General features: G+C 36.2%; 1 protein-coding gene and 1 long non-coding RNA gene across 7 annotated transcripts in view; both read left to right on the top strand.

The window, feature by feature from the left end:
- The window catches only part of TCF12 (transcription factor 12), a 390,369-nt gene that overhangs the window by 199,407 nt on the left and 167,384 nt on the right, over positions 1-23,578 (top strand). The gene's annotated exons all lie outside the window — the stretch shown is intronic.
- Positions 559-10,277, top strand: LOC139035632 (uncharacterized). Its single transcript, XR_011488274.1, has 2 exons — positions 559-3,776; positions 6,830-10,277. It is a non-coding gene; the product is annotated as an uncharacterized lncRNA (long non-coding RNA).

Genomic DNA, 23,578 nt, shown 5'->3' with positions numbered 1-23,578 from the left:
GTTGTCAGACTCCCCAGATTATATGAAATTTCTAGGGAGTCATAATTAAATGGGAGTGGAGTTCAAGGCCACTTCATAGCAAATTAAATCAATTAGTTTTATTTATAGTTATAAATGTTATTAATTTCTATTACATATTTTTCTATACTGATCCCTGAGATCAGGGGTTAGCAAACTTTTTTTTTATAGCCCAGAAGGCAAAATCAGTGATACTATGTAGGTACTTATATAATCATTTAAAAATATGAAAAAGTATTTTTAGCTCATGAGCTGCAAAAATAACAGTTGGTGGCTTGGATTTTCTCTGCTGGCTGTAGTTTGCCAATCTTGTTCTAGATAATTTAACAACAACAACAAAAATTAAACAGCAACACTGTTAATTTTTTGACAAGATAATAAATCATATATTTGAAATTGTGTGGAATGAACCAGGGCTGTTTTTGGGTTTGTTTTTGTTTTTTAATATCCAGACATGGTGATTGGTGGTTGTGGTGGTGGTGAATTATTTGTAGAATTCCAGGGCTTCATTGCCTCGATACAGAATGGTAAGTTACTCATTAGGTGAGTTGTTTTCCTGTTGTTTTGTCTTCAAATGTGATATTAAAATTAGCTTTTTAAGGCAAATGTCAGATTTCCTTATCTGAAAACCTGTTTTTCCCTTACTTTTCTATACTTCTGGAAATTAAAAAGAATCTGTTTCTCAAAATAGTAGTATGAAACTGTAGCTGTAGTGAATTGAACCTACCACATTAGGAGAGGAAAAAGGAGAAATTAGGCAGTTTGGTGATGTAGCAGTGAGGCTGCTCTTCAGAGAGAAATCTTCAGAGAATTGCTGTAGAGAAAGGTCTGTAGAAAGAATCCATTATGAGAGAATAAGGTGAGAATGGCAGAGTTATCAGAATAGTACTGTTGCCTTAGTGAGAATCTTCACTCCCAACTGGGGGACATCCCCAAAGATGTATGCAATAAAAATAGCACCACATTCTCTAGCTTGTATCTCAACATTTTTTGCAAATTATGGATTTTTGTTACAGTTTATAGAATACATAAGATATATATATATATAAAGGTTTGATCCCTGGGTTGGGAAGATCCCCTGGAGAAGGAAATGGCAGTCTACTCTTGCTTGGAGAATTCCATGGACAGAGGAGCCTGGTGGGCTACCATCCATGGGGTTGCAAAGCGTTGAACACAACAGGGTGACTAACATGACAACATAGAATATATATTTAAAAATTTTCATATACAGGCCTTAATGTTTTGTGTTTGAGAAGATTTCTGACTTGATATCGTATTCATCTTCAATTTAAAGCTCTCTTTTACCTGAAAGATTTAAGAAAATATAGTGTTCTGTTTATGTGGTCATGTTTATAAATGTTTCTCAGGTTTACATGACATGAAATATGGTTACTCGAATGAATCTCATCTACTTTTTATTTTTCTTTCATACATACTAATGGTTTCAAGGAATTTAAATTGTGCAATCCTTTAATGACAAGATTAAGTGCAAAGTGTTTTTACCTTTGTGAACATGTGCATGTACAGGCATGCATGCATGCATACATCCACATCTGGATATTTAGACAAGATAGATAGAAGCACATTAAACATAAACTTTTGTTTTAATTATTTTACAGTAAGATTTCAATCAGGTGTCTTCTAAAAAAAATTGTGAGTGTTATCTTTAGGTGTTTTACAAAGTTACTAGAAAACATCTTCAAGTACAGGCATAGTGGCAGGTATCTGCTTGTAATTTACTTTTCCCTCCCGTTATTGGACAGGTATTTGTATATATACACTCCTAATTTCAGTGTCATTATGTGTATCCTCTGTTTCTGTTTACATCTTTTTAAAAAATCTGTCTCTGACTTCTTTGGTCACACTTGCTATAGTGAACAGTTTTAGGACATTGCAGCTCATCTGAACTTCCCAGCTGTTTTCTTCATACAGTGTGCTTTTAACTTTCCAATTTACCATGATCACTTAGAAAGAAAACAGTACCCCCAAATATACTTAGGAAAATGAATTTTTATTAAAAAATACGTTGTGGCTCTACATATCTCCACCAGTAAGGAATTTAACCTACGAATGTAAAGAAAAATGTCGATTGGGGATTTAAAATGATACAGCCATTCTAGAAGACTCTTTGAGAGTTAATTCATCATATAACTAAAATGCAATTACCATACAACTCAGCAGTTGCACTCATCCCAGAGAAATGAAAATATCTGTTCCCACAAACATTTGAACATGAAAATCCATAGCACTTTCATTCATAATAGCCAAAACTGTAAACAGTCCAAATGTCTCTCACTCAGTAGATGGTTAAGCAAACAGTGGTATACTCGTACCATGGAATACTATTCAGCAATAATAAGGAATGAATTCTTAATCGGTATAATAATTGAGATTGATCTTGAGTGAATTAGGCTGAGTGAAAAAAAGCCACTCTCAAAAGATCACATACTGTTTGATTCCATCTATATCAAAGATTTCACCTTCTATATCAGTTCAGTTCAATTCAGTCGTGTCTGATTCTGTGACCCCATGGACTGCAGCATGCCTCCCTATCCATCACCAGCCCCCGGAGTTTACTGAAACTCATGTCCATTGAGTTGGTGATACTGCACTTGAAATGGCAGACTTCCAGAATTAAGAACAAATTGTTGGTTGCCAGAGGTTAGGGAGACAGGAGGATGTGATTATAAAGGGCATCGGGAGGGATCTTTGTGCTGATGGAAGTGTTCTGTATCATGATACGGTGATGTATATCTGAACCTTCATCTGTGGTGGTATTATATAGAGCCAACCATATTTGTGTGTGCACATAGATTTTTTTAAAAATAAGGGAAATCTGAACAAGATCAGTAGATTGTAGCAATGTTTGTATCCTGGTTGTGATACTAAAAGATGAAGGAAAATATGTAAAAGGTACCCAAGATCTCTCCATTATTTCTTACACCTGCATGTAAAGCTATAGTTACCTCAAAAGAAAAGTTTTAACTTCACTGTTTGGGATTTCCCTGGTGGTCCAGTGGTTAAGATTTCACCTTCCAGTGCAGAGGGTGCAGGTTCGATCCCTAGTCAGGGAGCTAAGATCTCACATGCCTCAGGGCCAAAAAAAAAAAAACCATAAGATCCCCTGTGGAAGGGAATGACTACCCACTCCAGTAGTCTTGCCTGGAGAACTCTAGGGACAGAGGAGCCTGATGGGCTATAGTCCGTGGAGTCACAGAGTTCAACATGACTGAGCAACTAACCCTTCACTTCAAACAACAGGCAGAAGCAATACTGTAACAATTCAGTAAACTTTTTAAAAATGATCCACATTCAAAAAATCTTTTTAAAAAGTATGTATACAAATAGATAGCTGAATATATAAATAAATTAATTTAAGGAAATTAAAAATTATAGGAGAGTATGTTAGGAAATACAGGAGGGAAGAGAATGGTCAGGGATGTGCAGAGATTATTTTTCTGAAACATTTACAAAGGAAATTTAGACCAAAACAGTCACCCTTGTGGCCTGTCACTGAAAATCAATATATTTCTAAGGCTGGAATGTCTTTTGAACTTTTATTTTTAGGAAACTGTACAACTCTTAATAGGTGACATTAGCAAGTAAGGAGAATCATCTTTTCATCAACATTTGTTCTTCACTTTGTGTGCACAGCACTTTTGTACCTTTGAACAAGAGGGAGTGGGAAACATCAAAGGCCAGAATTCTTGTGTGTGTTCTTGAGGACGTCAGCAACTTGGGAATATTTAGGAAACAAGGTAATCTGTATATTAAAATTGTATATTTACTTGGAAAAATATTAACAAAAGGGCTTGGGGTGAGGGAAGATAGTATCCATAGAAGAAAAATATTAGAAAGTCATAAAGGTAATTTATTAGTGATAAATATCACCCAGAGCAGATCCTTGACACCTTTCTTTCCCCAAGAGGCAAAGTAGAAAGATGCAACAACAGATTTTGTGACTGGAGTTGTCCTCACTTTTTACATTAGTCAGAAATGAGGTTCGAGGATTGAGTGTCATTTATAATCTCAATTAGATGTGAAAAACTCCCTCCTCTCTTCTAAAATGCTAATCCTACTTAGGAAACTCTTCTGCAGTTTTCACTTTTTCACTGGTCACAGGAAGCTGGCTCCACAGGAAGAATTTGAGAATCTGGTGATCCCTGGGGTTAGATATTTTAGACAAACGACTCCTTGGGGGGAGTTCTGGCCTAGAGTCTCTTGTGGTAAATGTAGGAGAAAACTGGGGAGGGTTCTTAGAAACGAAGTTGATAAAAAAAAAAAATACAACAACAATAGTAGAATTAGTAGGCTAATTCTGACTTCCCCTTGGATTTTTAAAGCTTCTACATAATTTGTCAAATTGTTTTCTAAGCTTTTATAGAAGTCTTGTTTTAAATATTTGTACAAAGAGCCAATAATAAATTTTCCAAAACTCACCTGTGTTGTCAAAATTTGTGTCATTTGTGAAAAACAAAGGCTATAATTGTGGATCTTTTAAAATCATAATAAAATATGGTGCACTATACATCAAGATTTTTTTTTAAATGATTAAAATAATCATTTAAAAATGATTAGTATTAAAAATGTGGTTGAGTCCTTGAAGGCATATTTTTTTTGTATATATGAATGCTCAAGTAGAAACAAACCACCCTTACTTAAAAAGAGGCTTAAGATGAAGTAGCTAAATCTCAAATTTCCCTTTTTTGCTTCATTGTGTCAGTTAATCTTGCTCTGGGTTGTATTTATCTACTGTGAAGTCCACTGATGCATGCAAAACTGAGCAGAGTGCAATTTTCCCCAGTGGGTCTTCTTTCTTTGGGCATTTGTATCTGTGCTTCAGTGTGTGGGGTCAGATGGGGAAAGCTCGAAGGGCTAAGATGTCAGCTATTGTAAAGGTACTAAGATCCTTTCTTAGGAAGGGAATGGGACATCTGATCTTTTAAAAAATATATTTCTTATTTCCTGTGAAGCAGTTGGAAGTATATACAGTAGTGATGTTTGTTAATATTGTAAACAGGATAGTCCATTAAGTCCTTTGCTATTTAAAGGATAATTCTGTAATTATTTGTAGTTAACTTAGGCTTTTCTATAAGAATATTAGAATTTTTATCTCTTGTGTTAACATCAATTATTTTAACTTATATTTCATTAATTTGAACCTATGGCCTAGTTTAACTGCTAATTAAAGTAGTTCATATTATTTACTTTAACCTAATGTCATATATCAGAGAAGGCAATGGCACCCCACTCCAGTACTCTTGCCTGGAAAATCCCATGGGTGGAGGAGCCTGGTAGGCTGCGGTCCATGGGGTCGCTAAACGCCAAGAGTCGGACACGACTGAGCGACTTCACTTTCACTTTTCACTTTCATGCATTGGAGAAGGAAGTGGCAACCCACTCCAGTGTTCTTGCTTGGAGAATCCCAGGGATGGGGGAGCCTGGTGGACTGCCATCTATGGGGTTGCACAAAGTCGGACACGACTGAAGTGACTTAGCAGCAGCAATGTCATATATAGTGTTTTTAATTTTACATGTTATTGTATGTTATTGACATCACACTTGTACTGAAGTCAACCATTAGGAATCCCAACTCAAAGCAAGTTTACATGTAAGGTGTCTAGAAAGCTTTACTTTGTGAAGGAACATAATTAGAGAAGTTGTTAATGACCACCAAGCTGTATGTAATGGATTAAATAATAGTTTGATTCAGTATCCACATGGTCCTGGTATTTGTAATGAGAAAAAATGGAGATAATTTAGTGTCTTAGGAGACCTGACTGAGGAAATTTGGGGGAAAGTAAAAATGATTCCTAAATTTCCCAGCAAATTGTAAAGCTGTAGCTTTCTCAGCCTGCATACTCAAGGCAACACAACAGCATATAATGGGTAGCCTTGAAAGATAATGATTCTAAGGGTCAATAAAGCATGTGATAGGAAAGGTTTAATTAACATGATTAATCAAGGTTCAAAGAAACTTGAGACTTTGTGTTCATCTGATTGTTTAGATTTATTTTAAAGAATTCTATTATAAAACATTTTAAGAGTACCATAGTCAGGAGAAACAACCATGCTTTAGCCTTTGAAAGCCCTGGTGGAATAGAGTAACATCACAAATAGTGTGAAACTATAAGACACTGAATTTTGGCTTATGCTAACAGCCTCTCATCTAATGTGTATGATATTTTTGCTTTTAATACAGAATTAAGCAAGTGCTTATACACTTGAGAAACTGGAGCCATCTTTCTATAGTGCCCATTACTTATTTACTCTTTGACTAGGCTCTTAGGAATTTGCTTGAAAGTTTGTTTATTTTTAATTGGGGAAAATGAGACTTTTGATTACAAGAAAGAAAGAAAATGCAAGCGTAATAATGTAGTCAGCTACTTTCTTTCCAGTTCTACAAATTGTTTGAGAGGCCTAGTCTGTGTTGAGAGGCCTGGCTGTTGAAAGCTAAAAATGGACCTGATTCATGTCAAAAAGTGAAGAAACTGAGATGTTTAATACTAGGGTACTTGGAAGCCTCGCCTTCAGAATATTAACATTTATTGAGTTAAGTGAAAAGGAAAAAAAGTTGATTGTGATAAAAGGAGATTCAGATGGCAACGTGTGGGGTACTAGGCTAAAAATTGTAGACAGAAATGTAGAGTTTCAGTGATTGAAAACACATTAATATCCTGTCCCAGATGCTGTATGTTTGGTGTTAGTCCCATGCGTAGGACATTAAGGTGAAGGCATATTTGAATATCTTCCCTTTTCTGGCTTGTTATGATCCTGTTCTCCTTTTTTTTTTTTTTTTTTTTTTTTTAAGATGGAGCTCACCTGTTGCAGAGCTGGCTGGGCCTGAATTGAATTTACCTCTGGTTGGCTTCTTGGTGCAATGTCTTGATATGTCTCCCTGAACAGAGGCATGGAACAGCTGAATCCCAGGGAGTTTCAGGCCAAATTCTATTAAATCATATTACCCACAACTTTTCTTAGAGATTTGTTGCAGGCATAAAAAATAAATTTTGGATTCATTAGGGATAGTGGCACTTGCTTATCCTCCCTAAGACCTCAAGAGAGAGTAATTCAAACTGAGGCCCTTGGTATACTGGGATTGAGTGAAGACGACACAGAGAGACTTCATTAGCAGACCTTGATAAGATTTCATAGTTTGCCTATGTGGCATAGAGGAATTTTTAGGTTTGCTTTATGTATCTTGAAAAGATAAAACACTTTGTAAGTAGAAAGTGAAAGTATTAGTCGCTCAGTCTTATCTGACTCTTTGTGACCCCATGGACTGTAGCCCACCAGGCTCCTCTGTCCATGGGGTTTTCCAGGCAAGAATACTGGGGTGGGTTGCCATTCCCTTCTCCAGGGGATCTTCCCAACCCAACCCAGCAATCAAACCCAGGTCTCCTGTATTGCAGGCAGATTCTTTACTGTCTGAGCCGCCAGGGAAGTCCTTGTAAGTGGGGAGAGGGCCAACAGAGAGGGGTTACCAAAAGCAGCATAGCAACGAGAAGCTAACTCCTCTACTTCTTTTAGGTGGCATTGAAAAAAAAAAGAATCTAAAACCTTCCAGTTGATCACAGGAATATTTCTGGAGGGTATAGTTTATATTTTCTATAATGTGATTCAGAGGAAGGAATATCCTCTGCTCCTTCTTAAATCTTGGGAAGGTGGAATTGAGAGTTGCTCTGGGAATTTTTAAGTTCTGAAGCATGAGCCTGCTCACAGCTGAAGGTTCTAGCTCCCTCAATTTGGGACTATCCTCCATGCCAAACTGGCCCTATGACCTGATTCCACTTGAATTTCCAGGTGATCTGAATTTTTAGTGACCTGACACAAGAGTGCAAAGGAGCCAAGCCTCAAGTAGCTTTTTCAGGGATTGGCCCTGGGTTAGCTGTGCCTGAAGGTAGATCACTGTTTGGCAGATTAATTGGAGGTGGGAAGTAATTCTTTGGGAATGCCCTTAAGGAGCTCTCGCTAACTGAGTGATTGTGCCTGGCCAGGCTGCAATCTGATCTCAACAACTGTTCAGATTCCGAGGAGCCTCTGTAAAGCAGCTTTATTCTTCTGGAAATGTATCAGTTGAGTTGCCATCCTTTCAGTAAGACCTAGGTGGCCTTGATTTTCTGTGGAAAACCAATGGGCAGGCAGTTCATTTTAATAAAACTGGTTTGGTACAGCACAAATTCTGGTTGTATCCCCATAAGAGTTTTAATATACCACATGTATGTATTTTGTTGACTGCCTTCTATGTGTTAAACACTGTGCTTGTGAGTGTGGGAAATACCATGATGAAAAACACAACATTATGTGCAAAAGAACTATTCTGGACTCAGACTTTGTATTTAACAAGTTAATGATGCACATGGTGGGTCTGCCCTGGTGGCTCAGTCAGTGAAGAATCTGCCTGCAGTGCAGGAGACCTGGGTTCAAGCCCTGGGTCGGGAAGATCCTCTAGAGAAGGGAATGGCAACCCACTCCAGTATTCTTGCCTGGAGTATCCCGTGGACATAGGAGCCTGGCACGCTACAGTCCATGGGGTCACAAAGAGTCGGACACAACTGAGCGACTTCTCACTTTTCACTTTCACTTGATACATATAAAATAGAATATTGTCTAGACATTAAGCTCAAGATCAGGCTGGGAGAACATAGTTCATTTGATTTAATTGGGAAAAGAAAATAAAAATTCAGATTAATTTACTTAAATATAATTTTCACTTTGAATATTTTTTTAAGTTTTTAATTGTAAATTTCTCATTTTCATGACAAGAAGCTGTTATAGATCTTTCCACAACATTATCTTTTGTGCACTACCTTCAGGACCTGTTTTGAAAATATTCAGAACCTGGTGGACATTGGATTATATTGGGAGAAGCTATGACTAACAAAAATGACTCAAAAGAGCAAGTCTGTAGACAAATTCTTAGGAAAGACTGGTCTATTTTTGCCTAAATTTTAATTTTGTCTCAGTGCCTTATATAGTACCAGCAATTGATTTGGGTTAATAAGCATAATCTGTCAGAATGTTAATGTATTATTAAAACTTGGTCAAGTTGGATTGCTTAGTTCCTATCAGACAATTTTAATTGAGAGAGGAGGGAATTCAATCATTCTGGAGTGTGATATACGGTGGATGACAAATCACTGCAGAAATCTGTAGTGAAGAGTTGAGTACCCTGGGCACAAGGAGAGCAGGGGGATGCTAGGGAGGAGCAGAGGATTATATAGTGAGATCTAAGAAGAAAAAGATACACCTGTTTCCCACCTGTACTCAGATAAGGAAGAAAATCCCATTTTTCTTATTTCCTGTTTAGTTCCCAGACTGTGATTTACATAGGACCTTACTATGTTGGATTCTGTTCTGTAGATGAGGATTAACAATGTCTCATTTAATCCTCAGGAAAAACATGTGAAATTATTATGTTCATTTTACAGATAAGGAGACTGAGGCACAGAAGTTTAAGTACCATTGATAGGAAGATGTTCGTTCCTCAACCTCAAAGCCTGTCCTTTTAAACCATCACACTGTACTTACCCTGGGTTCCACATAGACACATTTTCTCATATACAGATAAATTCCAGGTACTGAATATAGATAGTTTGTAAACAAGATTATGGGCCTTGGTAACCCATAAATTGTGTATATATAAATGTATTTCCCCCCGTAAATAATGTTGCATATTTTCCACATATGGTTTTCTTCTAATAGTTCTTATTTTACATGATAAGAACTTACTCTACATGGTATATAAAACTGTAAGGTCTTGTCCTCTGAGAGATTATAGTTTATTAATACTAAACTATAGTTTAAAATATAAAATCTAAAATACAGTAATGACTATTACTCAGCAGTGGCCACAGGACTGGAAAAGGTCTGTTTTCATCCGATCCCAAAGTAAGGCAATGCCAAAGAATGCTCAAACTACCTCACAATTGCACTCATCTCACATGCTAGTGAAGTAATGCTCAAAATTCTCCAAGCCAGGCTTCAGCAATATGTGAACCGTGAACTTCCAGATGTTGTCAGACTGGTTTTAGAAAAAGCAGAGGAACCAGAGATCAAACTGCCAACATCCACTGGATCATAGAAAAAGCAAGAGAGTCCCAGGAAAACATCTATTTCTGCTTTATTGACTATACCAAAGCCTTTGACTGTGTGGATCACAATAAACTGTGGAAAATTCTGAAAGAGATGGGAATACCAGACCACGTGACCTGCCTCTTGAGAAACCTGTATGCAGGTCAGGAAGCAACAGTTCCAAATAGGGAAAGGAGTAGTACATCAAGGCTGTATATTGTCACCCCGCTTATTTAACTTATATGCAGAGTACATAATGAGAAACGCTGGGCTGGAAGAAGCACAAGCTGGAATCAAGATTGCCAGGAGAAATATCAATAACCTCAGATATGCAGATGACACCAAACTTATGACAGAAAGTGAAGACAAACTGAAAAGCCTGTTGATGAAAGTGAAAGAGAAGAGTGAAAAAGTTGGCTTAAAGCTCAGCATTCAGAAAACTAAGATCATGGCATCCAGTCCCATCACTTCATGGCAAATAGATGGGGAAACAGTGGCTCACTTTATTTTGGGAGGCTCCAAAATCACTGCAGATGGTGACTGCAGCCATGAAATCAAAAGACACTTACTCCTTGGAAGGAAAGTTATGACCAACCTGGATAGCATAATTTAAAAGCAGAGACATTACTTTGTCAACAAAGGTCCGTCTAGTCAAGGCTATGATTTTTCCAGTGGTCATGTATGGATGTGAGAATTGGACTATAAGGAAAGCTGAGTGCCGGAGAATTGATGCTTTTGAAATATGGTGTTGGAGAAGACTCTTGAGAGTCCCTTAGACTGCAAGGAGATCCAACTGGTCCATCCGAAAGGAAATCAGTCCTGGGTGTTCATTGGAACGACTGATGTTGAAGCTGAAACTCTTAATACTTTGGCCACCTGATGCGAAGACCTGACGCATTTGAAAAGACCCTGGTGTTGAGAAAGATTGAGCGCAGGAGGAGTAGGGGACGACAGAGGATGAAGTGTTTAATGGCATCACCAACTCAATGGATATGGGTTTGGGTGGACTCCTGGAGTTGGTGATGGACAGGGAGGCCTGGCGTGCTGCGGTTCATGGGGTCACAGAGTTGGACACAACTGAGCGACTGAACTGAACTAAACTGAATTACTATTCTCATTTTATTTTTACTGCAGCTTTATTTTACTTTTTCCTACATAATTTCATGGTGGGGAGGCACATTTTATATTTTGTTTAGTTGTAATAGAGTAACTGAGAAATCTGGGGACAGAACGATAAAGGGATTTATTAATAACTTTTATTGACTCCTTTTTTTGAGTGTGAGTTGATTTGAGTATTTAAGTTTCCAAATTTCAAAGTTTCCACTGGCCGGAGAATGTGTTATCATTTTTTGGTCCTGAGTATCAGACTGCTAAATATGTAAGTTTATTCTTTTAATGATGTTTTATTTATGAAGAAAAACAGAACAAGTAGAAAAACATGCTTTATGTTGAAATTCAACTTCCAGCTTCCCAGAAACCCAATAAAATATGAGACAGGCAAAAAAAAAAGCGCATACTAATTTCTTTATAGTAAAAATCGTGTCTATAACTAGATATTAATGACTTCGATAGAAAAAGACCTCTCACTTTAGTATAATTTTTAAATCTGCTTTGAATGAACAAAACTACTTCATTATGTAGATAAGAGCTACTTTCCTGCAGCAAGTCTGATGTTAGACTACATCGGTTCAATTTCTGACTCTGGTTTTTTTTGAGTCTTTATTTATAAATGGAGGAATTGGTTTGAGAATTAAAGGGTGGTACTCAGTGCAAAGAGCTTAATATAGTACCTGGTACATTGATAAAATTTAGTAAACATTCTCTGTTATTGATAAATTAAAATTTGTAATAACATTTCCCTAAGTTTGGATAGTGTTGCTTTATTTCCATTTGGATCCTATAACTCTTAATATGAGAACTGTTGTTAAAATAGTTGTATAATTTCAAAAGCAGTTTTATAGATTGCAGAAGAGTTAGGAAAGTTTAGAGATACTTAAAAAAAATTGTTTTATTTTGTGAAAAGATCATGTTCAACTACAGAACCTGTCCACTGAAAAATAGCAGGAAGGCATATTAAATAGTTTTGTTGTTGATCATTTTTATTGAATCATTTTTGTCTACCTTTGTTCTATCAGTTCTTTCAATGCAGCAGGGTTATCTTTTATTCAGTACTGTGATCAATTTAATTGGCTCTGCAGTATTTAGGATGAGGCTGCCAGGCCAGGATGTATTTGGCAGTGTGAGGAAGGCTAGCTTCAATGTTGATTATGATTCCGCCTCATCTCCATTGTGTTATTTCTAAGTACAGATGCAACTTGGTCCCCTGGCAGTGATATACAGTAAACGTCAATATCAACCTTTGTAAATGTTAAATAAAAGAGCTAACTGAAGGGCAGCGATTCCTTAGAAAAGAATTTTGTCTGAGCAAATTAACTCTTACTCCTGTTGCTGCTGCTAAGTCACGTCAGTCATGTCCAACTCTGTGTGACCCCATAGACGGCAGCCCACCAGGCTCCTGTCCCTGTTAACCCATGTTAAAAAATCACTGCCTCTTGAGTCTTTGAGTATGATTGGACTGGAAAGTCGATCATATTGAGTTGAGAAAGATGAAGGGCCTCTCTTCCCTTTAGTGGGTGCTTTAGAATTTGGGATATGTGCTGTTCTTTTGAAGTATCTTTTTTTTTTTCCCAATTGTACTTTGACATCTAGCCAATTTGATCAGCTTTAGACTGATATTTACCTTAATTTACAGAACAGTTGTCAAAAACATTCTGAACTTCATATCTGTGGAGAAATTCTTTAATTTTAGATATTTCAATGAGTAGTTGTATTGTTCACGTGTGTGTTACTTTCTCAGACCCACCTGTCTGGATCAAATCACTAGTCATTCTGCCTCAACAGCCTTGTGAGGCAGATAGCCAAGCAGCCAATGTATTTTCATATTTTTGTTTTCTATTTCCTTTTCAGTTTTTCTTCTCTTGCTTAACTAGTGCAAAATCATCCTGTTTTTTAAGTTGTTATCATTCTTAAAATTCATTTTAAATGCTTCTTTAGCCAAAACTGGAACTTGCATATCTGTGTATTTACATAATAGATACCTGAAAATATTTTGTATTTTCCATAAGATGCACTTAAAAGAAACTCTTCAGGTTTTCAAAGCTAGCAATTTTTTCCTTTCTTTACTTTTTTTTTTAAACTAGGTTTGACTGTATTACCTACCCACCACTTTTCCAGAATAACTCATATGTTTATTCTATCTTGTGATGGGTTAATCATGAATTTGCAGTCAATGAGGAACTATTTATTTCATGTGTAACTTCGCAGAATTTTTTTAGTATCTTCTGCATGCTGGACTCTATACTATGTTATGTTTGAGACAACTTTTTCAAAAAATTGTAAACCAGCTAGCATAATTTGTTACTTATTTGTATTATTTGGACACAAAATCAAGAGCTAAACTATCTTTTCTTCCTCCCACTTTATCCAGCAGCCCTCACTCTATATGGACACTTTATTCTTTTGATTTTGAAATATTGTAACTCATAAAGAAATGGGCAGAATGATTACAATATCATTGATTTAGCATCAATTTAATATTATGTGTTCCTTTGGCAGTAATAAATTGCAATTAATCTCTTCCTCTTCTTTTCCATAGTGCTTTGTATCTCTTGTAGAATAAAGTCAGTTGTTTACATTACCACATTGGACATTTTTTGACCACCAACATGGTTTCTGTTTCAGATTGTCAGTGAAATCCGGGGCATTCACATATCTCTTCTTTATTTCCAATCACCTCTTCCCTTGAGTCTTAGGTCCTAACACTGTTTACTTGCTTATAGTTACCTGCTTAGTTCAGACAGTTTCATGTTTGCATGCTTTTTCTCACACTCCTTCTTCTAACTAAAATGCACTCCACACCTCTCTTTTTTTTTTTTTTAATTATGAAAGTATGGTAACACATTTACAGGAGACTTGGAATATACACAACAAAGTTGTGTATAGTTCCACTGTATATTATTTTATAAGCAGATAAATTAAGTATTTTAGTTGGAGTTTCAATATCAAACTCTCAAAAATTGATAGTATGAATATACAGAGAAGTAGAAGGATATAGTAGACCTGAAAAGCACTGTGAACCAATTCAACATAATTAAGATTTATACAGTTTTCACACAACAGTAGCATACAAATTCTATTCAAGTTCCCATAGACGGTAAGCTAGGAGATTCTGGAACATATCCAGGGATATAAAACAAGGTGCAAAAATTTCATGATCTTGAGGTATTGAAATCATAGTCTGTTCTCTTATCACTGTGTAATTAGGTTAGAAATCAATATCAAAAGATACTTGAAAATAACCCTTTTTTCAAGTGCAGTGTGACATTTACCAGGAGAGATCTTTGACTTAGCCATCAAAAGCCTCAATAAAATTACACTGAAAAGAAAACACAGAGGTTGATTTCAGAGAAGAAAGCATTTAAATGAGAAATTAATACTAAAGATACTTTAAACAAAATCCCATATATATTTGGAAATCAAATGTCCACTTTTAAATGATGGGTGTGTCTAAGAAGTTAAAACAAGGAAACTTAGATAATATTTCTTATTAAAATGAGCAGAGAATTTACCGGAATTTGTTGCATGCAGCTGAAGCTGTTCAATGCAGTTAAATACAATGTGGAACTTTGATTAAGGTATGAGAACAAATAATGGACACTAGCATAAATTTCTGTGAAACTTGAACAAAATATATACTTTAGTTAATAATACTGTATCGCTTGTTAATTTCCTGTTTTTTTTTTTTAACAAATAGTATTTCTTTATAGTCTCAGAATTGGATTAGAAGTTTCAAGCCTTGTTCAAAAATTTTTTAAGATCACTAAGATAATAAATTTTCTAGACTTTTAGCAGTAATACTAGATGCCAAAATACATGGAACTATATATCAAAGTTCTGAGCAAATATAAATTAGATATCTAGCGTTCTATTAATACTAAGTCAAACAAGTGGAATCAAAATGTCATAAATGTTTTTAGCTAGGCAGAAATTCATAAATTTTCTAAAATATATATTTTATTGTACATTAATATATGTATACACAAACTTTTCTACTACACTTAATAAATGCTTGAGAAAGATAAACAACAAAAAAGAGAGAAATTGAAAATCATGAAGTAAATGAAATGGGATCACTGAAATGAAGTAGAGAAAGTGAAACAAATTTGATAAAAGTGAAAGATCATATGTTCTAGTTTTTCTCATGGCAGCTCATGAGAAACACATCTGAAACTTTGGAGAAGAGTAGCAATAACTGGGCATTTGTATTTTTCAAAAAATTCCAAGATAATTCTGTTATGCCTTTGGATTTTAAAAAGTGATTACAAGTTTTTCTCTTAAATGTTTTAATGATACAGAATTCTATTATTTTCTGTAGCCCAATCATGATAAAATGGTATTAAGTGAATAATAGTTACATAATCACAATAAAAGATGTTTATCAGTTTTAATAATCAATAGCCAGGCAAAAAATAAAAGATAATTACAATTGCAAGCCATAATGGAAACATGATTAACCTAACAATATGAAATAATTACATATAATTTGGTGGGTTAAGTACAGTGATGTGATAAGTGGAAGTTCATACATATACTTGTTCTCATAATTCTACCACTTCATTTCAAAACTTACCGAGTTTCTACCCTTTGTCAGATACTGTGTTAGTTTCTTGGATACTCACTGACATGGGAAGCAGTTATGGCCTGGCCTCCTGGAATTCTCGGCGCCTGTTTTAGTCTCTCAGAAGTCTCGCCTGAACTTCCAGTGTGAGCGTGGTGTGCCTGCGCGCTGCGCTTGGCGTCCTGGGCAGGAGACACTGAAGCTCGCCCCTTGTGTGCACGCACTTCATGTTTCTTTCTAGTTGGACATTTAAAAAAATTTCTATTGGACTACGGTTGATTTGCAATGTTATGTTAGGTTCAGATGCACAGAAAAGTGAATCGACTACATACACATATACATCCACTCTTCTTTTAGATTCTTTCCCTACATAGGCCACCACAGAGCACTAACTAGAGCTCCCTGTGTGTGCACTTGCTTTAGATGGACGTTTCTTGAGGGTAGGATATCTTGTTTCATTCCCTGCGCCGCCCCGTGCTCTTTTCAACACCTGATAGATGATAGCAGATGCTCTGTATTTGTTTGTTGAGTTACTTTTAAACTGTAGTTAAAATGATTCCTGCCTATTGGTGAATTCTCATGACTTGTAATTGTGTATGTTTTGACTTGTTATGATTGCATGCATATCCATCTTTCCCACTAAATTCCCAGCTTCTTGAAGAATATAATGCTGTCACATTTAAATTGGTAGGCCCCACCATAACTTAATTCCTACTCATGGCAGCTGTGAGTGACCCTTTTCTTACGAATGTGTTTGCTAAATGATGACTCTCTATGTGAGCTACCTGAGTGAGATGTCAGGGTAGTGCCCAGAAAAACAGGTAGTTTCTTTAATGAGAGACTGAAAGGGCTTATTTGTTCAGAGGACTCAAGATGCCTGATAGCTCTGCTCTGCAAATGAACTGATACCGAAAAATAATCTGGAACAGGAATTTTTATGAAGGACAGTTTTGAAACTCGAAGAAGTGGCATACTTTAAGGCATGGTCTAGAGCTGAAATGATGTTCAGAGAATGTATAAATGATGATCCACTCATGAGGTTACTTGAAATGAAGCTTAACTTCATTGATGGGTAAGCCAGACTTTGCCACTACTTACAGAACACATTTCTGGTAATTGTAGTCAATATGAATTCATTTTATTCTGAAATTAGAGCATTTCCAAAAACCTTACCAAATTCATTTGAAAAATGTTTTTCTTTAAAAGGGAAATGTTCATGGATACAGCTCCTCTGTTCCTGGAATGATTTGTGAGGGATTCTGTGAAATTTTGTGGAATTGTCGATAACTAATTTGGTTGTCATCAGTATATTTGCATTATGATGAATGCAGTATGTCCATGTGTGAAATCAGAATAAAATAGTTTTATTCATATATTCTTAATTTGTTAACATTTTTTTGTCTTCTGTATGTTATTCATTCTAAGATGTTTTCATTTTTTGTACTTATCTTCCTGTCTCCTTCTGCCGAAAACTATACTTGCTTCAGTTTTATTTTTAGTCACTCAGTTGGTCCGACTCTTTGAAACCCTACGGACTGTAGCCCACCAGGCTCCTCTGACCATGAAATTCTCCAGGCAAGAATGCTGAAGTGGGTAGCCATTCCCTTCTGTATCCGCCTGCAAGGCAAGAGTCAAATGTCACTTCCTTTAAAAAGCCTTTACTTGATTTTTCCCTCATTTTTATCTTTTCCATGGCATCTTCAAGAAAATGTGAAATTTCCATTTAGTTTCAAGTACCCTTCATCAGACTTCAAGCCATTTTAGTAGAGGGATTCCTTTTGATTTTTCTGAAACACCATCACAAAGCTTTTATTACATTTTTGTCAAAACCAAGGGGGGGGAAAAGACTGTACTTCTCATAATGATAGTTATATAACAACTACAATTTGTTCATCGCATACGTCTGGGCCAGACATTATGAGAAGTGTTTATATTAATCATTTCATTTGTTAGTTACAGCAACGTTGTTTCATGGGTTAAAAAGCAAACTTGGAAGTCAACCAGCAAACCTGCCTCAGCAACTAAGAGGAAATGAATTGAGAAGTAGAATTCAGCTGTCTCTGATGCCAGAGTCTGTACTCTTAAAACGTAATGTTATACTGCCACTAGAATTTCTCAGCTTCAGATAGAACCACCCAAAGAACCTATCAGTTCACCTTATCATTTTCTTTCCATTTCATTTTCATTAGGGTCATTGAAATGTATCATTTAAATAAAATTAAATTTGAAGTTCAGTTTTCAGAAAATGTATAGTCAGTAAACCCCCTTATAAATTAAACCTTGTGAAACCAAGGCTTAAAATTTGAATGTGTGTTCATTATCTGTAGGGGAAAAAAAACGAAAACACTAGGGATTTTAGAGAGATTTATTCTGTCTACTAATGGGTTTTTTGGGAAGAATTTCCAAGTGAAGAACAGCAATAGTTATGTTATATTGTGTAAATCAAGCAGGACAGACTTACTAAGAATAACTCTTTTAAATGATTTAATGGAAAGAAAAATTATTGTGGAGGTGAGGTTGAGTGGATGAGAAAATGAAGCACAAGCTAAATACTAAAATAATGACTAATATTAAAAAATGATTCACATTTATAATATGAAAGATGAAACTCTTTGCTAAAACCTGCCTTTCTGTGCATTTTTTTCTGTTAAATTTAGACTTTTATTTCTTTGCTACTTTGATTTACATTGCTTTGGCTATATAAATGAAGTGGTTGAATATGAATGAAAGGACTTCTTAAGTGAATGAAAGCTAGAGGCTTTTGTAGTAAAGTATACAGTTATCATGTTGTTATTATTCAATCACTGAGTCATGTCCTATTCTTTGTGACCCCATGGACTGTAGCATGCCAGGCTTCCCTGTCCTTCACCATCTCCCAGAGTTTGCTCATACTCTTGTCCATTGAGTCGGTGGTGCTGTCCACCTGCCTCATCCTGTGTCACCCCTTCTCCTGCCCTCAGTCTTTCCCAGCATGAGGGTCTTTTCCACTGAGTCTCCTTTTTGCATCAGGTGGCCAAAGTATTGGAGCTTCAGCTTCAGCATCAGTCCTTCCAGTGAATATTCAGGGTTGATTTCGTTTAGGATTGACTGGTTTCATCTCCTTGCAGTCCAAGGGACTCTCAAGAGTCTTCTCCAGCACCGCAGTTTGAAAGCATCAGTTCTTCAACGCTCAGCCTTCTTTATAGTTCAAGTCTCACACCCGTACGTGACTACTAAAAAAAACCCATAGCTTTGACTGTACAGACCTTTGTAGGCAAAGTGATGTCTTTGCTTTTTAATACATTGTCTAGGTTTGTCATAGCTTTTCTTCTAAGGAGTGTCTTTTAGTTAGCATAATTTTTAATAATGAACTTTACTTTGAAACTGAAACCACTGCTAGAGACTGCTAAAAAATCTTTTTTAATTTCCTGAAATTAATTATTTGGGATATTGTTACAGAGTTAAATAACTTTGAATCCCAAGGTGAGGTTCCTTTTCATTCCTTTTAAGATTTTTTTCATTTCTTCTGATTAGGTAGACAATCTCTTATTTGCTACTAACATTTCTACTGATTCTCTAACTCTTGAGTTTGCCTTTTAAAGGAAGAGAATTGGTGTTTGGTGGTTTGGGGTTTTTTTTGGGGGGTGGGTATGTACCCGGGAGTGGAATTGCTGGGTCATGTGGTAGTTTTATTTTTAGTTTTTTGAGAAACCTTCATACTGTTACTGCAGTGGCTGTAACCAGTTTACATTCCCACCAACAATGTATGTAAGTTCCGTTTTTTTCACATCCTCACCAACAGTTTTTGTATTCTTTTTGATGAAGTATCAGGTCACCTTTTGACATGTGTGAAGTGATACCTCATTGTGATTTTTATTTGTGTTTCCCTAATTATATTGAGCCATCTTTTCATGGGCCTGTTGGCTATCTACATATCCTCTTCGGGAAAAGGTCTCTTCAGTTCTTCTGTCCATTTTTAAATCAGGTTGTTTGGTTTTTCTTTGTTGTTGACTTATATGAGCTGTTTATGTATCTTGGATATTAACCTCTTATTTATCTTATCATTTGCAAATATTTTCTCCCATTCAGTAGATTGTCTTTATGTTCATAGCAGGGTTATTTACAGTTACCAAGATACAGAAGCAATTTCTGTATCCGTCAACAGATGAAATGATAAAGAAGCTGTGATATGTGTGTGTATGTGTATATATAGATATGTATATGTATAACCTCAGATATGCAGATGACACCACCCTTATGGCAGAAAGTGAAGAGGAACTAAAGAGCCTCTTGATGCAAGTGAAAGAGAAGAGTGAAAAAGTTGGCTTAAAACTCAGCATTCAGGAAACAAAGATCATGGCATCCGGTCCCATCACTTTTTGGCAAACAGATGGGGTAACAGTGGAAACAGGCTGACTTTATTTTTCTGGGTTCCAGAATCACTGCAGATGGTGATTGTAGCCATGAAATTAAAAGACACTTACTCCTTGAAAGGAAAGTTTTGACCAACCTAGACAGCATATTAAAAAGCAGAGACATTACTTTGTCAATAAGATCTGTCTAGTCAAGGCTATGGTTTTTCCAGTAGTCATGTATGGATGTGAGAGTTGAACTATAAAGAAATCTGAGTGCCAAAGAATTGATGGACTCCAAGAGTTGGTGATGGACAGGGAGGCCTGGTGTGCTGCGGTTTATGGGGTCTCAAAGAGTCGGACACAACTCAGCAACTGAACTGATATGTATATATCTCACGGGAATACTAATCAGCCATAAAAAAGAATAGCATACTTGGATGGACTTGGAGGATATTACGTCAGTTGAAATAAGTCAGAGAAAGATAAATACTGTATGATATAACTTATGTGTGGAATCTAAAAACTTCTTTGTTCAGGCAGGTTTGCTAGATAGACTTCTCAAGTTTGTTCCTTTACTCATAAAATAGCACCGCTGTAAGTAATGAATGAAAGGATCAATGTAAACACTTTTTATAACATCTGGCCCATAGGTGTGTACTGAACAAATTATAATGACCATAATAAAAAAGAAATAGAGTCACAATAGAGAACAGACTAGTGGTTACCAGTGGGGAAGAGAAATGGGGAGGGACATTATAAAATAGGGGGTTGGGGGACAAACTATTATGTATGAGACAAACTTCGAGGATATATTGTATTACAGAGAATGTGGCAAATGCTTTATAATAACTATAAATGAAATATGAGCTTTAAAAATTGTGAATCACTATAGAAATTTTTGGTTCACTTAGGTTTTGGGCTCTCTTCACAGGTTTCCCACACTGATGTAAACAAAGTAGGGAACTCCTACCAAGTTTGAGAAGTATTTGTGAAATGCTGATTGAATGAATGTGAGACTAGACTAATCAGTAATAAAATAGTTCTGTGGTCCCCCAGTGAAGGTATAAGAGTAAATACAGAGGACTCCTCCTGGAGGTGCCCCACAGGGAGAGGCCCCCTGTTTATTCTTCACTGTCACCAAGGGTGATAAATGAATAGGCTTATAAGAACCTGCCTGTTGTACTGTTTTGATCACTATTGCCATTACTCAGAAGAGCCATCTGAAACACCAATTTTTGTTTGTTTAGAGATTTAAAAAATAAGTATTTTCCTGAATATTAGAATATCTAATTCTGATAAATTGATTTGATGTTCGTGGTTATAGCTTCATTGTTCACGAGACGATTGCTGGTAGACTTTGGAGGGATTCTTTACAGTTGTATATAACTAATTAGGTTGTCTGCAGTAGATTGTCATTATATTTAGTTTAGCTTCAGATGTAGGCCAGTAAATAAGTCCTTTTTCTTTCAAACTAATGATAGATATGTATAATCTAATTTTCTTGACTGTAACTGTATACCGGTAAACATGTATTTTTGCTCCTTCTGTGCTTGTCAGATGACAAGAGTTGAGTAGCTTCATTAAGCTATCAGGTTAAAATCAAAATCATATTTAACTTCTATTGTTTCTGCATTTGACAAAAAGGAGGTCATGTTTCATTAAGAACCTTCAGTGTGTCTGAGACATCATGCAGAGTGCTTTAACTTATTAGTTCATTTAATATTCATAGCCCTTGGAAGTGCTTTTGTTGTTATTTTTAAGTCTTTGATACTCAGTGAGTTTAATAACAGCTTTGTTGAGATAGTATCCAGATACTATAAAATTCACTCTTTTAAAGTATACAGTTTAATGTTTTTTAGTGTATTCTTAGAGTTGTACATCCATCACCACTAATTTAGAGCATTTTTATCACTCCTTGAAGAAACCCAGTACCTATTAGAAGTCATTTCTCATTCTCCCCTCAACCTGCCCCCTAGCAACCACCCATCTACTTTCTGTCAGTATGGATTTGTCCGTTGTGGACATTGTATATAAATAGAATCATCCAATATGTGGTCTTTGGACTTCTTTTTTCAATTAGTATATTTTCAAGATTCATCTATGTTTAGCATGTGTCAGTATTTCATCTCTTTTTATGCTGAATAATATTCCATTGGATGGATGTACCACATTTATTTATCCATTCATCACTTGATAGTTGAATTGTTTCTACTCTTGCTACTGTGAATAATATTGCTGTGAACATTGGTATACAGGTTTTTGTATGGACATGTTTTCAGTTTTCTTAAGTTTATACGTAGGGGTAGAATTGCTGAGTAATACAGCTCTATGTTTAACCATTTGGTGAACTGCCAGACTATTTTCTGAAGTGACTCTGCACCATTTTACAGTCTGACTAGCAATTTATGAGAATTTCAATTTCTTCACATTAATCTGTCCTTTTACTTTATAGCCACCCTTGTGGGTGAGGAAACCTCACTGAGGTTTTGATTTTCGTTTCTCTAATGACTCATAATATTAAGCATCATTTCTTGTGCTTCATGGCTACTTGTATATCTTCTTTGGAGAGATGTGTTTCAGATTCCATAGTTTAATCTCTGAAATGGAGGTAGTAATTCTGGCCTTGTTCTGTCCTTAAGGATGATGTAATGGAAGGATGTATCTAATGTCCATCACAGGGTTTGATCCTTAAAAGACATTTATTAAATGTTCATTTCTTTTTTCCCATTTTATCTCCAATTCCACAGATGAAGAAACTGGGGCTTAGAGAAGGGGGGAGACAGGGAAAAAGATCAAGCATGTGACTGATCGAGCCACAAGATCAAGTAATCCTCCCGAGTTCATTTGATACTTACTTGGCAAATGCTAGTTTCAAATCTAACATTGAGTCCTAGTAGATTCATGTATTCCTTGCAAGTTTCTCCTTTTTGCCTTTGCTGAAAAACCTCCTGGACTATGAGATGACTACTATGAGTCAGCAAACTTAGTTACATGATATTGTACTTTACATCTTTGCTATAAAAACAAATGTAGTTGATTTTTAAACTTTTCAAGGAATTTAATTGACTGCTCAATTAAGTTCTTTGGATCAGTAAATACAAGATAATAGAAGTCAAGAAATACAAGACTCATACACTTTCGCCTCTCTAGTATAAAATGCCTCTAGTAGATGAAAGGCTCAATTTTGCAAGAATGTGGATGTGTGACCACCAAGTGATATTTCAGCTAAAACAGTTGAGGAGCTCTGGTTTCCAGATGATGTGCTGTGCAGCGCTCAGTCGTGTCTGACTCTTTGTGACCCCATGGACTCTGGCCTGCCAGGCTGTCAGTGGAATTTTCCAGGCAAGAATGCTGGAGCAGGTTGCCATTTACTATTCCAAGGAATCTTCCTGACCCGGGGAGCAAACCTTTGTCTCTTGTGCCTCCTGCACTGGCAGGAGGACTCTCCACCACTGTGCTGCCTGGGAAGCCATTC

Source organism: Odocoileus virginianus, chromosome 6, assembly GCF_023699985.2.
Source record: "Odocoileus virginianus isolate 20LAN1187 ecotype Illinois chromosome 6, Ovbor_1.2, whole genome shotgun sequence".
Lineage (NCBI taxonomy): Eukaryota > Metazoa > Chordata > Mammalia > Artiodactyla > Cervidae > Odocoileus > Odocoileus virginianus.
The sequence above is the reverse complement of the archived record's forward strand: the minus strand, read 5'-3'. Positions and strand labels throughout refer to the sequence as shown.